The sequence below is a fragment of the Passer domesticus genome, chromosome 25 (assembly GCF_036417665.1).
Source record: "Passer domesticus isolate bPasDom1 chromosome 25, bPasDom1.hap1, whole genome shotgun sequence".
NCBI lineage: Eukaryota > Metazoa > Chordata > Aves > Passeriformes > Passeridae > Passer > Passer domesticus.
The window spans coordinates 2144790-2160342 of record NC_087498.1 but is presented as its reverse complement, the minus strand read 5'-3'; the positions used below and the strand labels follow the sequence as shown (position 1 = coordinate 2160342).

General features: G+C 50.2%; 1 long non-coding RNA gene across 1 annotated transcript; it reads left to right on the top strand.

Moving 5' to 3' along the window:
* Positions 1-8320: 8320 nt before the first annotated feature.
* LOC135286277 (uncharacterized) lies at positions 8321-10966 on the top strand. The gene is made up of 3 exons (XR_010350694.1): positions 8321-8620; positions 9761-9864; positions 10536-10966. It is a non-coding gene; the product is annotated as an uncharacterized LOC135286277 (long non-coding RNA).
* The last annotated feature ends 4587 nt before the right edge of the window (positions 10967-15553 follow it).

Below are 15553 nucleotides of genomic sequence, written 5' to 3'. Positions count from 1 at the left end.
TGGTGTTTCAGAGCAGTCTTTTACCAGGGGCAGGAAATTTTTTGTAGCACAAAGCTCTTTTTTTTTTTTTTTTTTTTTTTTAATTATTATTATTGTTTGAATAGCAAGTCAGATTTTTAGAGCAGCTCATTGCAGTGCCAAAAAATGTCACCCCTCCCAGTTTAGAGCACCTTCCAGGATGCTCTAACAATGCCCAAGGCACTGCCGTGTGCCCCGGCTGGATCTCCAAACTGTGTCACCTTCTCTCCTTGCTCGGCAGGAGGGAGAACTGCAAACAAGGTCAGCTCGTTTCCCCAGCAGGGCAGAGGACATCGATTGGTGCAGATGGTGGGGGGATGGAAGGGGAGGGTCTCCTTTAACAGTTGGACTCAATGATCTTGGGTCTTTTCCAGCCCTAATGATTCTCTGATTCCTTAGAAAAGGGTTTTTAATCACTTGCACTTCATTTGCGCTGAACACGTGCAGCTGGGAGTGGCTTCCCTCAAGGACAGGGATTTGGGGAGGACTCACAGTAAATCTCGGTACCACAAGCAGGAGCTGAAATCTGCCTGAACAGCCGATCTTTAACTCAAAAACCCCAAATCCACACACTGGGGAGCTGCTGAACACTTCCCTCATCCTTTTCCTGCTGCCTTTCCCAGTGCTGGCATGGCCACATGCTTCTTCTCACAATGAGGGGGTGCAGTGGTGGCACTGCCCACTGTCCCCATCCCTGTGTGTGTGCTGGCACAGCTTGTCACAGACACTTGGGACACACAGGAGCCCGTTCCAGTGCACAGGCTCCAGGTGACTGCCTGGCCCAGCAGGATCCAGAGGCTCAGTGAAGTCGTGTAGAGGTGTGCTGGGTATCCCTGAGTGCAGGATTTGGCCCAGATGATCCATCTGCCAAGGAACACGTGGCAGCTCAGCACTCAGTAAATCAGGAACGCTTCCTCAGCACGGGAGCCTCCCTGGGGGCTGCGTGTCCTACATAGCCATGGAGTGGCAGGAGGAGGTTACGTGACAGCCCAGAAACCTGCTGTCCTGGGTGACTCAGGGCTGCAGCCACAGAGGCACCCACCCCACGATGCCCGGCCTTGGCTTTCAGCTGGTCTTGGCTCCATGGCCCTGGAACCAGCTCTGTGTCCGTGGAGGACCCAGTTCCTGGGGTCTGGGACAGTGGTGTCCCCCGGATGCATCTTCCAGAATGGTCACAGCAAGCAGCTCACAGTCCGGTCACAACAGCCCCCTGAACACTCCAGGCCAGGGGCAGAGAGGCTGGAAAGCTGGAAAAGGACCTGGGGGTGCTGGTGACAGCTGCTGGATGTGAGCCCAGGTGTGCCCAGGGGGACAACAAGGCCGCTGGCCCCTGGCTCGGGTCAGGCCCAGTGTGTCCAGCAGGCCCAGGGCAGTGATTGTCCCTCTGCTCTTGGCACTGCTGAGGCCTCACCTCCAGTCTGGGGTCAGTTTGGGTTTCTCATGACAAGGAGGACATTGAGGGGCCGGAGCGCGTCCAGAGAAGGGAACAGAGCTGGGGAAGGGAATGGAGCAGCAGGAGGGGCTGAGGGAGCTGGGAAGGGGCTCAGCCTGGAGAAAAGGAGGCTCAGGGGGGACCTTGGGGCTCTGCACAGCTCCTGACAGGAGGGGAGGGCTCTGCTCCCAGGAACAGGGACAGGAGGAGAGGGAACGGCCTCAGGCTGGGCCAGGGCAGGCTCAGGGTGGGCACCAGCAGGAATTTCCCCATGGAGAGGGTGCTCAGGCCTTGGGACTGCCCAGGGAGGTTTGGAGTGCCCATCCCTGCAGTGTTCAGTGAATGTCTGGACGTGGCACCCGGAGCTCTGGGCTGGTGACAAGGAGGGGATCAGGCACAGGCTGGACTCGAACCCAAAGGTCTTTCCCAACCTAAATCATCCTGGGGTCCTGTGATATTAATGAAGAACACCACCATAGCACATTAATTTCTGGTAAAACACACAGTCCACACTTTACCATGTCCCAGTTTTCCCTGAGAACACATGCGGGTGCACACACACATTCCCTTGCTGGCACAATTAACCAAATTCCCTGTTTTCTATCCCAGCTCTCCAATCTCACCAGAGATGCTCCAAGTTGAGGCTTTTAGACAGACTCCATATTTGCAATAGTTCCCTTAGAGCAGGGCATGACTCAAGTTTGTAATTTCTCATTATTTCCCCTTTTGATTTTTTCACTTCCCCAATTTTCTGGTGGTTTCCTGGGAATTGCAGCTTTCTAAATAAATCTATAAGAATTGGCAAACTTGGATACTACTGGAATATTTCATTCTGGTTTTGAGTCCTAGGAAGTGTTTTGGGTAGAAGATTTGTGAACACATTTTGGGGAATGAATTTCTCTCATCTTCTGTTGAGTTGTAGCAGATTTTAGAAAAAGCAGAAAAAGCCTGCCTTGAGCACAGAACTGTAGCAGTGTTTTCAGCAAAAAAGGAATAATCTGGGGAAAATGTGAAGACAGAAAGAGCTGATTGTGCACATTTGATGTACAAAACCTTATGGATCCAGCTGGGAGATGTAAGCAGGACCTAAGCAAGAGGAGCCTTAATTTTGCCAAAATTCTGGGAGGTTGCTGTGACTTTATGGGCAGCCCATCCCACCAAAATTTTATATTGTCCAAAACAGCACCTGTATAGGCCATGGCACTACTGATATAATATTGAGCAGGGGATATTTAGATGTTTATGTTGGAAAATAAGCAAAATAATCTTATAAAGGATCTTGTAACTTCACCCCTGCACTTTGCAGAATAAATCCTGAACCTCTAAGAACTTCAGAATTAATTAAAAAAATATATTTGTCTAATGAAACTTAATGCAATAAGTATTGATTTATCACAACATGGAAATCTCCATGAATATTTCTGTACAATTCTTACATGTTTTAAGTGTTCCTGTGCACCACATCCCTCCAGAAAAGCCTTTCAGCCAAAATTATTCCACAGTGACACTGGATGTGACTGTTCTTTTCAATCTCATGCACTGAGTGCTCTGGACACACAAAGCTCTAATTTTTATCTTTTTTTTCTAAGGTCTTAAAAAAAAAAAAGGAAGCTGCTGCTGCACATCCCTAATACTTGCACTGGGTAGCAGCATCAGCAGCAGTGGGAATATCAGAAGATCCCAAATATTTTTCATAATTTACATCATAATAATGATTTTCTGATTTACATTATAATACAGATTAAGGATTGCACTTGCCTTTCAAGAGCTTAGCGACATCCTTTTGTCACCCTATAACAGCAGCTCTAATTCCTCTAACCAGGAATTACTGCAGGGAGCATCACTGGGGTGTAAATCTGCTGGGATGAGCCTTTGGGATGAGCCTGAGTAACTCAAGTGTCTCAGCCAAGGTGGAGTTCCCAGTGCTCCCAGCACCCTCTTGGCCCTGCTGTGTATTTCCAGTTTGGACAGGGCTTGGAGCAACCTGGGACAGTGGAAGGTGTCCCTGCCATGGCAGGGGGTGAGAAGGGATGAGATTTAAGGTCCCTTTTGGCCCAATTTGTGATTCCGTGGGATGATTCCATGGGATGATTCCATGGGATGATTCCATGATGATTCCATGGGATGATTCCATGGGATGATTCCATGATGATTCCATGGGATGATTCCATGGGATGATTCCATGATGATTCCATGGGATGATTCCATGGGATGATTCCATGATGATTCCATGGGATGATTCCATGATGATTCCATGGGATGTTTCCATGGGATGATTCCATGATGATTCCATGATGATTCCATGGGATGATTCCATGGGATGATTCCATGGGATGATTCCATGATGATTCCATGGGATGATTCCATGGGATGATTCCATGGGATGATTCCATGATGATTCCATGATGATTCCATGGGATGTTTCCATGGGATGATTCCATGATGATTCCATGGGATGTTTCCATGGGATGATTCCATGATGATTCCATGGGATGATTCCATGATGATTCCATGGGATGATTCCATGGGATGATTCCATGATGATTCCATGGGATGATTCCATGGGATGATTCCATGATGATTCCATGATGATTCCATGGGATGATTCCATGATGATTCCATGGGATGATTCCATGATGATTCCATGACGGTTCCATGGGATGATTCCATGGGATGTTTCCATGATGATTCCATGATGATTCCATGGGATGATTCCATGGGATGATTCCATGGGATGATTCCATGATGATTCCATGATGATTCCATGGGATGATTCCATGATGATTCCATGATGATTCCATGATGATTCCATGATTCTGTTTGTGTGGGGCCTCTCCAGAGGAGCAGGAGCAAACGGCAGGGCCAGCCCAGCGCAGCCCCCTGGGCTCAGCAGCTCTCGGGGCTGGGAGCAGCCTGGTGGGAGCTCAGCAGACAGAGGCTGTCAGCTGGAGCCAGCAGTGTCCCAGAAACCCCAGGTGACCCGTCCTGTGAGGCAGCAGGTTTTATCAGCCAGGCCCTGCGTCCTGGCAAGAGTCTCCTCTCTGCTTTCCCACAGGACATCGTATTAGTCATCCCTAATTATTCAGCTCTACTTGAGCAAAGCCTTGTCTCTGTCTTTCTTTCTTTCTTTCTTTCTTTCTATTTTTTTTTCTGTTAGCCTGAAAACGTGTATTTAAATAATAAGGGGTGGGAGGCATATTTAATCCCAGCGTGATAATTCCTAAAATGCACAGAGGTAAATCCTGAGCAGACGAATGCTCTGAGAATGTGCTGGTTCATTCCTTGCCTGCCTCAGGCATGTAAAGCCAGGCTTGAGCACAGTTTATGCCAGGATCTGCCCTACTCCAAGTCTCTTGGGCTAGTTCCCCATCCTTTCTGATGGATTTATGATTTTGGGATGTTTTGAAGCCTTTCTGGGCTTCATTTGCACCCCAATCGTGCTGTGGGTAGCTCATACCTCCCACATGACTCTGTGATATGTCTTTCCCCATCTCACTGTTGTAAACAGTAGAACAGTAGAAACTGTGATTTTTCTCACAGCAGAAACTGTGATTTTTCATTTTTGAGGGGCGGGAAATATTTGGGATCAGCAGAGGGGGATGACAGAGCTCCTAGGCCATGTGGAACAGGGGCTTTTATGGGAGTACTGAGGAGAAGAGCTGGTTGAATTTGGGGCTGTTTCTTCAGTAGAAAGATGGGGATGTGATAGAGTCAGGGACACCCAGCAGTGACCACAGAGCAGACCTCACCTCCCTCAGCTGTGAAAGGAGAGTAAAATACTTCTAAAATAAAAAATTACTTCTACAATACTTCTAAAATATAAAATATGATGTGTGCAGTTCTGGGGTGCCGAGCCCCAGGAGAGGGAGATGCTGGACCCAAAGCCATGCGGGAGCAGTGACAGAGGCTTCCTCCTCCAGCCTCCTCCCACCCCCCTCATCTCCCGTAATTTCTGCTGAGGAGGCTCAGTCTTCCCTTGTAATCTTGATTTGGAGTTTCATTATGAATTACTTGAGTCTCATGTGCCGTTTTAAATGGATTCGTTATGCCAAGTACTTGCCAAACACATAATGAGGGTCTAAATCGGTCCGTATGTAACAAGGCAGCGATTCAATTATTGTGAGCGCTCACACTCTGACAAAAGCCTCGATTATTGCTGTCACTTGCGTTTTGGGACCTTCCCGCACACATCCACAACCCGCCCCATATCCGTCGGAGGCATTTCATCGTTGTGAGCGCCTGCCCCGTTATTTATTGTTATTATAAACGCTGCTATTTTCGGCTGCCTCGAACGCCAGCGCCGGGCTGGGAGTTCGCCCTGCAGGGATTGGTATTAATGAGAACGGGAGCAGCTCGGGGAGGGAGGAATCGCTGCTCCGTCTCCTCCAATCCATTCACAAAGTCTGTGTGGCAGCTCTTAAAGACCGACGGCAGAAATGAAAATTAATCAAACGAAGGGGCTATTAAGCCACAGCACATCAAAGAGAGCCCGAAAGTCTTCACACCATCAGCGAAGAGAGCTTTTATCTCTTTCTAACAAATGTTAGAATCCAGACACAGCCCTGATGGGCTGTAAAGATCCATTAGGAGGGTGTGAATAATTATAATTGCCACCCCTAATCACGTCTTTCCTAGATTTCGGGGTACTCCAGGAAGGAATGTCAATACCTGCAACCCTTTTAAAAAGAGATGGGGGGACTGAGGCACCACGGGGCATTGCAGGGCCTTGGGGACAGGGATGGGGGAACATGTAGTTTAGTCCTTTTCTCCCCAAATTTTCTGCATCACCTTGGGAAACAGTCCCAGTTGTCTGTTCCATGGACTCAGGAATGATACCATGGACTGTTGAATGAATCCATTTCCTGGGCTAAGGAATGATGGGCTGGACTAGATGTGGGCAGTGACTCATGGAATGGGTTGGGCTGAAGGGACCCTAAAGCCCATCCCATGCCACCCCTGCCATGGGCAGGGACACTTTCCACTATCCAAGGTGCTCTGAGCCCAGTCCAGCCTGGCCTTGGACACTGCCAGGCATGGGGCAGCCACAGCTGCTCTGGGCACCCTGGCTTGAGCCTCCCGGCATTTCCCTGGCACTGATTTGCAGTTCAGGTGTCTTTAAATGGTGAAGCAGCCTCCAAAATCCAGGTCCAGGACTTCTCCTGTCCCTGCTCTGTGGCTGTATCCCTGTCCTTGAGCTGGGCAGGTGGAGGAGGTGGTTGCATTATTGCTCACATCAATTTTGGGCCATTCCTGCAAACTTTGGGGCTCAACCCATCCAATACCTCTTTGTTTTGGATGCAGATGAGCAGACATCAGTCTCGGGTCCCAGTTCCCTGTCTCCTCCATGCTGCAGAGCTCCTGGTGATGAAATGTCAGCGAGGGGCAGCGCTGTGTCCGTGGTGCTGGGGCGGACACCAGGGCTGGGAGCTACCGTGAATCATCCTCATTAAAAGGCATTTCCAGTTCAGCTGCAGAGACACTTCTCACCCTCTTTGCTGCCATGGCAGAGCTATTAAAAGCTCCTGTGGAAGGCCAGCAGCAGGCATGGGCACGGGCAGGTACAGCTGCAGCTCTGTGCAGGAGGCAGCAGGTGAAAAACACATTCTGAGTCATTCCCCGTGCCAGGAGCAGGAGGTGGATCTGCCAGCAGCATCTCAATCTGAAAGGAGATGATTTCTCCACCTTAAAAGAGGTTGTAGCAAGATGGGAGTTGGCTGCTTCTTCCAGGCAATGAGCGACAGGATGAAAGAACACAGCTTCAAGCTGTGCCAGGAAAGGTTCAGGCTGGACATCAGGAGGAATTTCTTCATGGAAAGGGTGTTTGCACATTGGAAGAGGCTGCCCAGGGAGCTGGTGGAGTCCCCATCCCTGGAGGTGACCAAGAAATGACTGCATGTGACACTCAGTCCTCTGCACTGGGTGACAAGGTGGAGATCAGGCACAGGTTGGCATTGTTGGCCTTGCAGGTTTTTTCCAAACTTAGTGATTCTGGGATTCTGTGACACTAAAGAGCATCACTGGAGCATGTTCATTTCTAAAAAAATACAACAAGGCTTGGGTCAGGCCCAGTGTGTCCAGCAGGCCCAGGACAGTGATTGTCCCTCTGCTCTTGGCACTGCTGAGGCCTCACCTCCAGTCCTGGGGTCAGTTTGGGTTTCTCATGACAAGGAGGACATTGAGGGGCTGGAGCGTGTCCAGAGAAGGGAACAGAGCTGGGGAAGGGAATGGAGCAGCAGGAGGGGCTGAGGGAGCTGGGAAGGGGCTCAGCCTGGAGAAAAGGAGGCTCAGGGGGGACCTTGTGGCTCTGCACAGCTCCTGACAGGAGGGGAGGGCTCTGCTCCCAGGAACAGGGACAGGAGGAGAGGGAACGGCCTCAGGCTGGGCTGGGGAGGCTCAGGGTGGGCACAGCAGGAATTTCCCCATGGAGAGGGTGCTCAGGCCTTGGGACTGCCCAGGGAGGTTTGGAGTGCCCATCCCTGGAGTGTCCAGTGACTGTCTGGATGTGGCACTGAGAGCTCTGGGCTGTGACAAGGCCACCCTCAGTGTGAGTCTGGGATGACAGGGGGATTTCTTTGCAGGGAATGGTGGCACTTGGCCTTTTGGCACAGTGGCTTCTGGAGAGGTGTCTACAGGTGGTGGTTGTCACCCGAAAGGGGGTGAACTGGGAAGAAAGGTGTGTGTAGTGTGTGTCTATGGTCTCTCTGTCCCCCAGCATCTCCCCAGCCCTGCATTATCCCCGTGCCCTGGGCCCTGGCACCGTTGCATTCCCACAGTGCCAAAGGTGGTTCTGTGTGTTTCAGGAGCAGCAGGGTTTAGCAGGATTTCCCTATTGAATTCTGGCTTATGACAACTGTTGAGCAAGGAGGGATTTTTGGGTTGATTTTCTCTAACAGGCTCTGCCACCCTCGTGAATTTCCCAGTTGTGAGTCACAACTCATCCTCTGCTTCTCCCCCTCCCTGGCATCTTCAGGCACCTCCTGAGGGTTTGAAGATATTAACAATGATAATATCTTGTGCAGGGTTTTCTCTTGCTCTGTGCTGCATGAGAGCTGGGAATTCACCCTCTGAGTGAAAAAGAAGTTCTTCCATCCCTGCTGGGCGACAGGAGGTGGGAGCAGCACAGGGAGAACCCAGCCACACTCGGCCACATCTGGCAAGGGCAGCATTACCGTGAGTCTGGGGTACCTGGGTGCTCCTCAGGAGGGACCAAATGGAGGAATCAAATGCTAAAATAAATCCTGGCAATTAAAAAAAGCATCTCCCACTTGAGATTAGGAGGTGTGTCATAGAGTTTTGCTGGCCAGAGGGAAGCTGCCAAAGCATGTCGTGGTTGGGAATTCCATGACATCCCCTCTGCCAGCCACCCCTGGTCCCGCTCCCACCGGCATCTCCACCCTCTGGTTCCACTCTGCTCCCATCACTTGCTGGCCAAAATTACTTTACCAGGAGGAAAAGCTGAGAAAAAGACAAAGTCAAATGTCTTTCACTTCTCTAGGCTGTTCTGGATCTCATTTTGTGCTTCCCCAAGAGAAGAAGGGGAACAAAGCAGCAGAGAAATCACCAGATTTACCCTGAAAAGGAAAGCAAGCAGCAGACAGAAACAGGGTTAAAGGGAAGAGGAGACTTGGCTGTTTTGGGGACAGTTCCTGTTCTAAGAAGGCCCCTCGAGTTTCCTCCCCTCCCTTGCTGCCTCCAGGCTGTTAATCATTCAATGATCTATATTTGCAGCAAACCCTTCCATCTCAGAGTAATCTCTGTGTGCAATGACTCCAGTGAATTAACAGTGGGCACTGCCTTTGGAACCCAACTGAATTTCATAGTGGAATAGCACTTTGCTAGTGCCTGCTACTTTTATTTTTCTTGTGCGTCCGTTTATAATTAAGTTTTCTTAATTCATTTTTTAAGGGCAGGGGTGAAAGGAAAGGAAGAGCAAGACTTCAGCAGTGCTTTCTGTGAAGGGTGAGCTGCACAAGCGAAGCAGGCAGTGAGTCAGCATCCTCTCCTGCCTCTGCTGGCAGCCGAGCTGTTGCTGGGGTGACTGTCACAGGTGACAGAGCGGATCAGCCTTTCCGGTGTCCCCAACCCAGCCAGGACATGTTTTCCCGAATATATCAAAGCAAAACCAACGGGCAGGCTGCAGAAATCCTCCATTCCACCCCCCCAAAACCCACCCCCAAATTGGTTATATTGTTATTTAGAGAAAGGGGGAAAAAGGAACGTGGTTGTTTTGGAGATTGTGTAAGAAAAGTAGTTGGGAGAATATTGTGGTAATTGTTTCAGAATGAATTTATTATTGCTGGTTCTTGTTAGAAAGGACCTGGGTCAGCAAAGAGAACATGACCTGTGGCACTCGTGGGTCACCTCCTGCCTGGACTGTCCCATCACACCCCAGTCCCGACTGGATGATTAAAAAGGTAAAAAATGACTGATCTGCTCCCCCTCACCCCATTTTCAGCCTTGCAAGCAGGAGATTTCTGAGTGGGGCTTCAGGGGTTTTCCCCAGAAGTGCTGCAGCTGACAAGCAGGAAATCTGATTAAAAATAAATCACAGGGTTGAGCTGCAGAGCTCAGGTCTCTGAGCCCTTTGCAGACAAATTCCTTTGCTCCAAATTTTTTTCCAATTTGGGTTTTCCAGCTAGAAATGAAGCCTCTGGGAGCATTTGGGAGCTCCAGCTTTACCTGCAGTCTCTGCAGCTCTACCAGCATCCAGATGTTGCAGCTAAAGCTAAAGTCCCCACCTGTGCTTGCAAATAAATTCATCTTGCCTGCACAAAATGACCCTTCAATAACAACCTTACAGCTGAGGGAGGGATTTTTGTAACAAACCAGATCCCGGCACTGGTGGTCGAGGGTTAAACTGGCCCTGAAGATGGGGAGGACAGACAGAAGGATCCTGAGGCAGAAGAGAATTTCCTCTGGATTTCCAGCTGGAAGGGGAATGATGACAATATCAGACCTGTGTTCAGGGTGTGGTTTTTTTTTCTCTCAAACCACTGCCCAAACATTAATGAACAGAGGCCAAGAAGCTGGGGTTGCACTAATGTGTTTGGTCTGGTGACTTGTGCAGGTTTTAATTTGTGTTTAGTCACTGCCTTTGAGAACAAAAGCCCAAGGACAGAGTTGCTGGGGGTGTGTGTGGAATCCAGTCCTCAGGAGCATCCTGGTCTCCGTTGTGGCTCTCTCATTGCAGCCAGGCAGAGTCACTCTGTTTCTTTCCATGATTTCATCAAACTCTAATGGAAGTCTGATGGCTTCAGGGTAATTCTACCACAGTGACTTTGCTCCTGTGTGTGTTAGAAGGAATAAAAATGTGAACTACAAAAGAGGATTTTCTCTCCCTGCTCAGTTTCCTCTCCCTGAGTGTTTCCTGCTTTAACCACCAGCAGTTTCACATCATGCAAAACCTGCTGTGTGATTTTGGTGAAGGCAGAGGTCCCTCAGTTTGGTTTTTTGGGTTTCATAGTTGCAGTGGGGCTGGGGGTACCCAGAGCTGCCCAACCCTGTTCACCCTTCGAGATCTGGGGTGCTCTGGAGAACAAGCCTTGCTCCCCAAGGGCTGGTTTGTCTCCAAGCTCAAGGTGTTGAAGCCATGGAGAAGCTGTGGCTGCCCCATCCAGGCCAGGTTGGATGGTGCTTGGAGCAACTTGGGATAATGGCAGGTGTCCCTTCCCATGGCAGGGGTGGAATGGGATGGGATTTAAGGTCCCTTCCCACCCAAACCACTCTGGGATTCTGTCATTCAATAAATGATGGCTCTTCTCCATCAACACCTGACTGAGGGACCAAGTGTCCCACTGGGACACACCATGATGGCAATGCCTCATCCCTCATTGTTTGCTCCTGGGCTGTGCCAGTCCAACTCCTGCAGCCTCAGATTCCATCTCACTCCTTTCTAACACAATGTTCACTGAACGAGCAAACGAAAAGTCACAGAAAAATTGGGAGCATTGCGGAAAGGCGGAAAAATCCAAGAGACAAAGCAGGGTTTGAAGGTCCTTGACAGCTGCCAGGCGTCCTTGTGGCTGTCACCAGGATCTGTGCTCGGCTGAGACAGCTCCCTGCCCTCCAAACGTCTCCTCCTCGCCCTGCTCCCACGGATCTCATTGCTCAGAGGCTCTGGTGCCTGGTGCCAGGCACAGGAGGGTCGAGGATGGCTCCAGCCCAGCTGCCCAACATGGGAAAAATTGCTTCATTTCTCTGATGCAATTTATTTTTCTGAATAAAACTGGCTGAAGAGTGGGGAAAAGGTGGAGAGGGCGTGTTTCAAAAATAAACTTCTGAGCCTGCACAAGGGATGCTTTGTGGCACGGCGGTGACTTACAGATTCCCTGGGTTTTCTATGGAAGGCAAAACCTTTTCCCTTAAAAACAGAGTTGTTTGTGCAGCTGGAGTTAGACACCAAATCACCCAGAATGTCTTGAACATCCTCTGAAAATTCAGCTTAAAATACTCTTGGAAAGAGACTGAGCCCATATTTTAATGAAATTTTTTCCAACCACATTGATTTAGGGGGAGATCAGTTGCTGGTTTTTGTTGTAGGGGCTGACACCAAGAGCTTTCCCTGCTGTGGGATGGCATTGCTGTGCTTAGGGGGGCTGTGAGGGCTTGTGTCACCTCACTGAGTGACTGTCACCAATCACAACCACAAGTGACATCCATGGAATAAATTATTCAGGGGCCAGACAGTCCCCCCTGGCCCACATGATGCTTTTTACTGCCAGAAATTGGGGGCTTCACATCTTTATGGTGTCTGGCTCAGCACCGGTGCTCTTCCAGCATCACCTTGAGCCACTGAGGTGTCCCTGATTTTCCTGCTCCCCTCTCTGAAATGCAGCTCATCTTCCCCTGCTGCGGACACTGGTAATGAAAACACTGTTGTCTCCCAGGATTTGTGGTTAAATTGCTTTGTCAATGTAATCTTAGACCTTAATGACCAAATAATGCCCTGCAACAGGAGTCATTGGGTATCATTTTGCTGTCATTGTGGAGGCCTCGGAATGTGATCCTCATTGCAGTGGAATTTGCATTAACATTGTTTGGCCATCATAATCCCACCCTGTTAATCACATTTTTAGGATATTGAAATAGGTCTAGCTCCATCCTGAGCTGTAACCCCTGGATCCCCAAAGGTTGGATGGGATTTAGCTCCATTAAAGCCAATGGATGACGGTGATGCTGAGTAATTTGACTGATCTTTTTTAGCCACTGGAACTTGTTCTTCACTTCCCAAGAAATACTCTTGCTCAATCCTCAGCTTTGTGGGAAAAAAAAACCCCATGAAAAATAGCTGCTGTCCACGCTCGGTTACTTTGGGGTGTCAGTTCAATTTTCACTTCCCCTCCCTCCCCCCTGCCTGTTCTTTGAAGGCGTCCAGCAGTCGGAGAGGATCCCGGGGTGTTTGGGGCCCTGCTGTGCCTGGAGCTAAATGTCCTGTGTGAGAGAGGCATCTCCAGTGCTCCCTGGGGAGTCCCAGTGATGCTTTCCACCTGTGCCGAGGCTCAGCAAGCTGCAGCGTTTACACAGCGCTGGATTTTCCTCCCTCTTCCATATTTCAGTATCTTTCTCAAGTGAGAAAGGAGGACCAACTCTGCAACTGGGAGTGCAGTGAAAAGTTTCTGGTGTAGGATTGAAATAGACTCCAGGTGGGAGGTGAGAAATACTCCCTCAATGTACAGATGAGAAACTGAGGCACGCAGGGATTGAAGGATTCACTCCAGGGCTGAGCTATACCTGGAGTCTGACTAAGACAGTGACAGGAATAGGAATGGTGTGCTCCAGAGTTAGAGCTCTAAATCCATCCTGGGAAACCAAGACTCAGTTCCCACCCTTCCCACTGTCTCCCTGGACGGCGTTGGTGGAGAATTTGTCTTACCCAGACAGGGTACCCTCACTGGATGCTTTTGTGGCTCGGTGAGGAGATGAGATAGGATCCCTGATTTCTGGGAATGAGATGGCCCCATCTGGGAGCACACTGGGAATTGCACCCCAGTTCTTCTGGAAGGGTGTGAGCTCACAGACTGCGGGGATGCTCCCACCTCCTGTGTCCACAAGGGAGAAGGTGAGGATGGCAGGACTGGCCAGTCTGGAGCCAGAGGTTGTGTTGTTCTTACTCCCTGATTGCTGAGAGTCAGGACAAGGGGAAATGGCCTCAAGTTGTGCTGGTGAGGTTCAGGTTGGATATTAGGGGAAATTTCTTTCCCAAGATGTGGCACTATCACAGTCTCACAAGGCCGTGGTGGAGTCCCCATCCCTGGAGGGATTTAAAAGGCACATGGATGTGGCACCTGGGGACATGGTCTAGTGATTGCCTTGGCAGTTAGGTGGACAGTTGGACACCATCACCTTAGAGAGCTTTTCCAACCTAAACAACTCCATGATTCTGTGGTTGCTCCAAGTTCATCTCAGAAGGTTGGGTTGATGCTGAACTGTGTTTGCTGCCAGCAGTCCCTGCATCCTGCCTGTGATTGGTGACCTGAGCGACAACCTTGAGCCTTTCCCGAGCACGTTTGTCCCTTCTGAGCAGGACAGGAGGGCTCGAGTTCCCAAGAGAGAAACCTGGAGGGAGTTAAAGCTGCACTGCCTGGCTGGAGCAGTTGGGGCTTTGCTGTGGGAGGACAGACAATGCATTTGCAGTGCATTAAGGTATTATTGTAACTGTGTGTATGCTGAGAGGTTTCTGATCCTGCAAAGTAAAGATGAGCAGATTTGTCCCAGATTTATCAATGGAAGCAGAGCTCCCATTGAAACAGGAGGGAGGAGAGGAGGGGGGTGAGATCCTGCTCGCAGCCAGGCTGGATTCTGTACACATTGCCTGGCTGCTGATGCTACCAAGGGGAGCTTTGGGGGGAGAAGGACAACCCCAGAACGCTGCTTGAGAGACACTGGGATTCATCAAGAAGGAAGGAAAAATTCAAGGTGGAAGCAGGATGCCAAGGCAGCCCCATGGCTGGGAGTAACTGGGAGCTGGGGTGAAGGTCCCACATGTTTTGTGCAGCCCTTATCCCTGGGGGAGGGATGCTGGGGGAATTCCCCTCATGGTCTGGGTCTGGCTGTGAGAAAGAGGGAAGTTGTTCATCCCCTCTGCTTGGAAATGGGCCCTGAGAAGGCCATTAAGGGAGGAAAAGAGATGCTAGATGCTAGCTCTGCTTCCTCACAGAAACTGCATGTGTTGTTCCAGGGCAGCCTGTGGACCATTGCACAGGGGGATTTCTCAAATGGCCGTTAGGAACAAAATCAAATTTGTTGAGACCAGATGCAGCAGAAGAGATGGATGAAAAAGCAGAAGGAAATTTGCAGAGGGAACACTGGGACATCTCGCATTAGACAGCAGACCACAGGCTAGAGGAGATGGTTTGGTGCTGCACGAGCTCCCAGTTTATGGCAAAGCTTTGGCCAGGTTGGACACCAGGGAGATGCCCCTTCCCCTGGACTTTTATCCCCTTCCCTTGTGCTCAGACCTCCAGGCTTTGAAGCCTGACCTAGAACCACCTCTGTTTCTGCTTGGCAAATGCAAACACCTGCAGAGAGGGCGTGTGAGGCTGCCAGGGAGCTCACAGGGGAGGTGATGCTGCTGCTGCATCCCCGATGCTGCCCCAAGGCTCGGCTGGAGAGCCAGGGGAGGGCAGGAGCTGCGGGGAAGGGCTGGGGAGGATCTGCCCCTCGGCTGCTCTGCCTGCAGCGCTGCTGCTCGCCTGGCACAGCCTAATTGGCTTTGATAGGATTACAGGGAAGCAGGAGGAGTAAACAGGGCCAGGAGGCCACGGCCAGCTCCGGGAGAAATCCCAGCGCGACGCCTGGCCAAAGCCACCGGAGCTCAAGGGTTAATGTCTGCTGCTGTGCTGCAGCTGTGGGGTAAGGGCTTAATCCTGCTGCTCTTACAGGAAAGGCTTTTCCAAGCAGCATCCCAAAGGTCTGTGGCTCTCTCGGTAATTCCTGATGGGTTTGCCCCTGGCAGATGCGGAGTAAATTATTGCAATTATGGAAGTTACACCTTGTGCCTCGAGCCTTGTGTCCTCAATAAATGTTTATGGTTTGAGGCAGCCTCATTTGTTTGCCTTAAACCAGACAACACTGATTTATTGGCAGAAATCCTAGCAGGGAAAA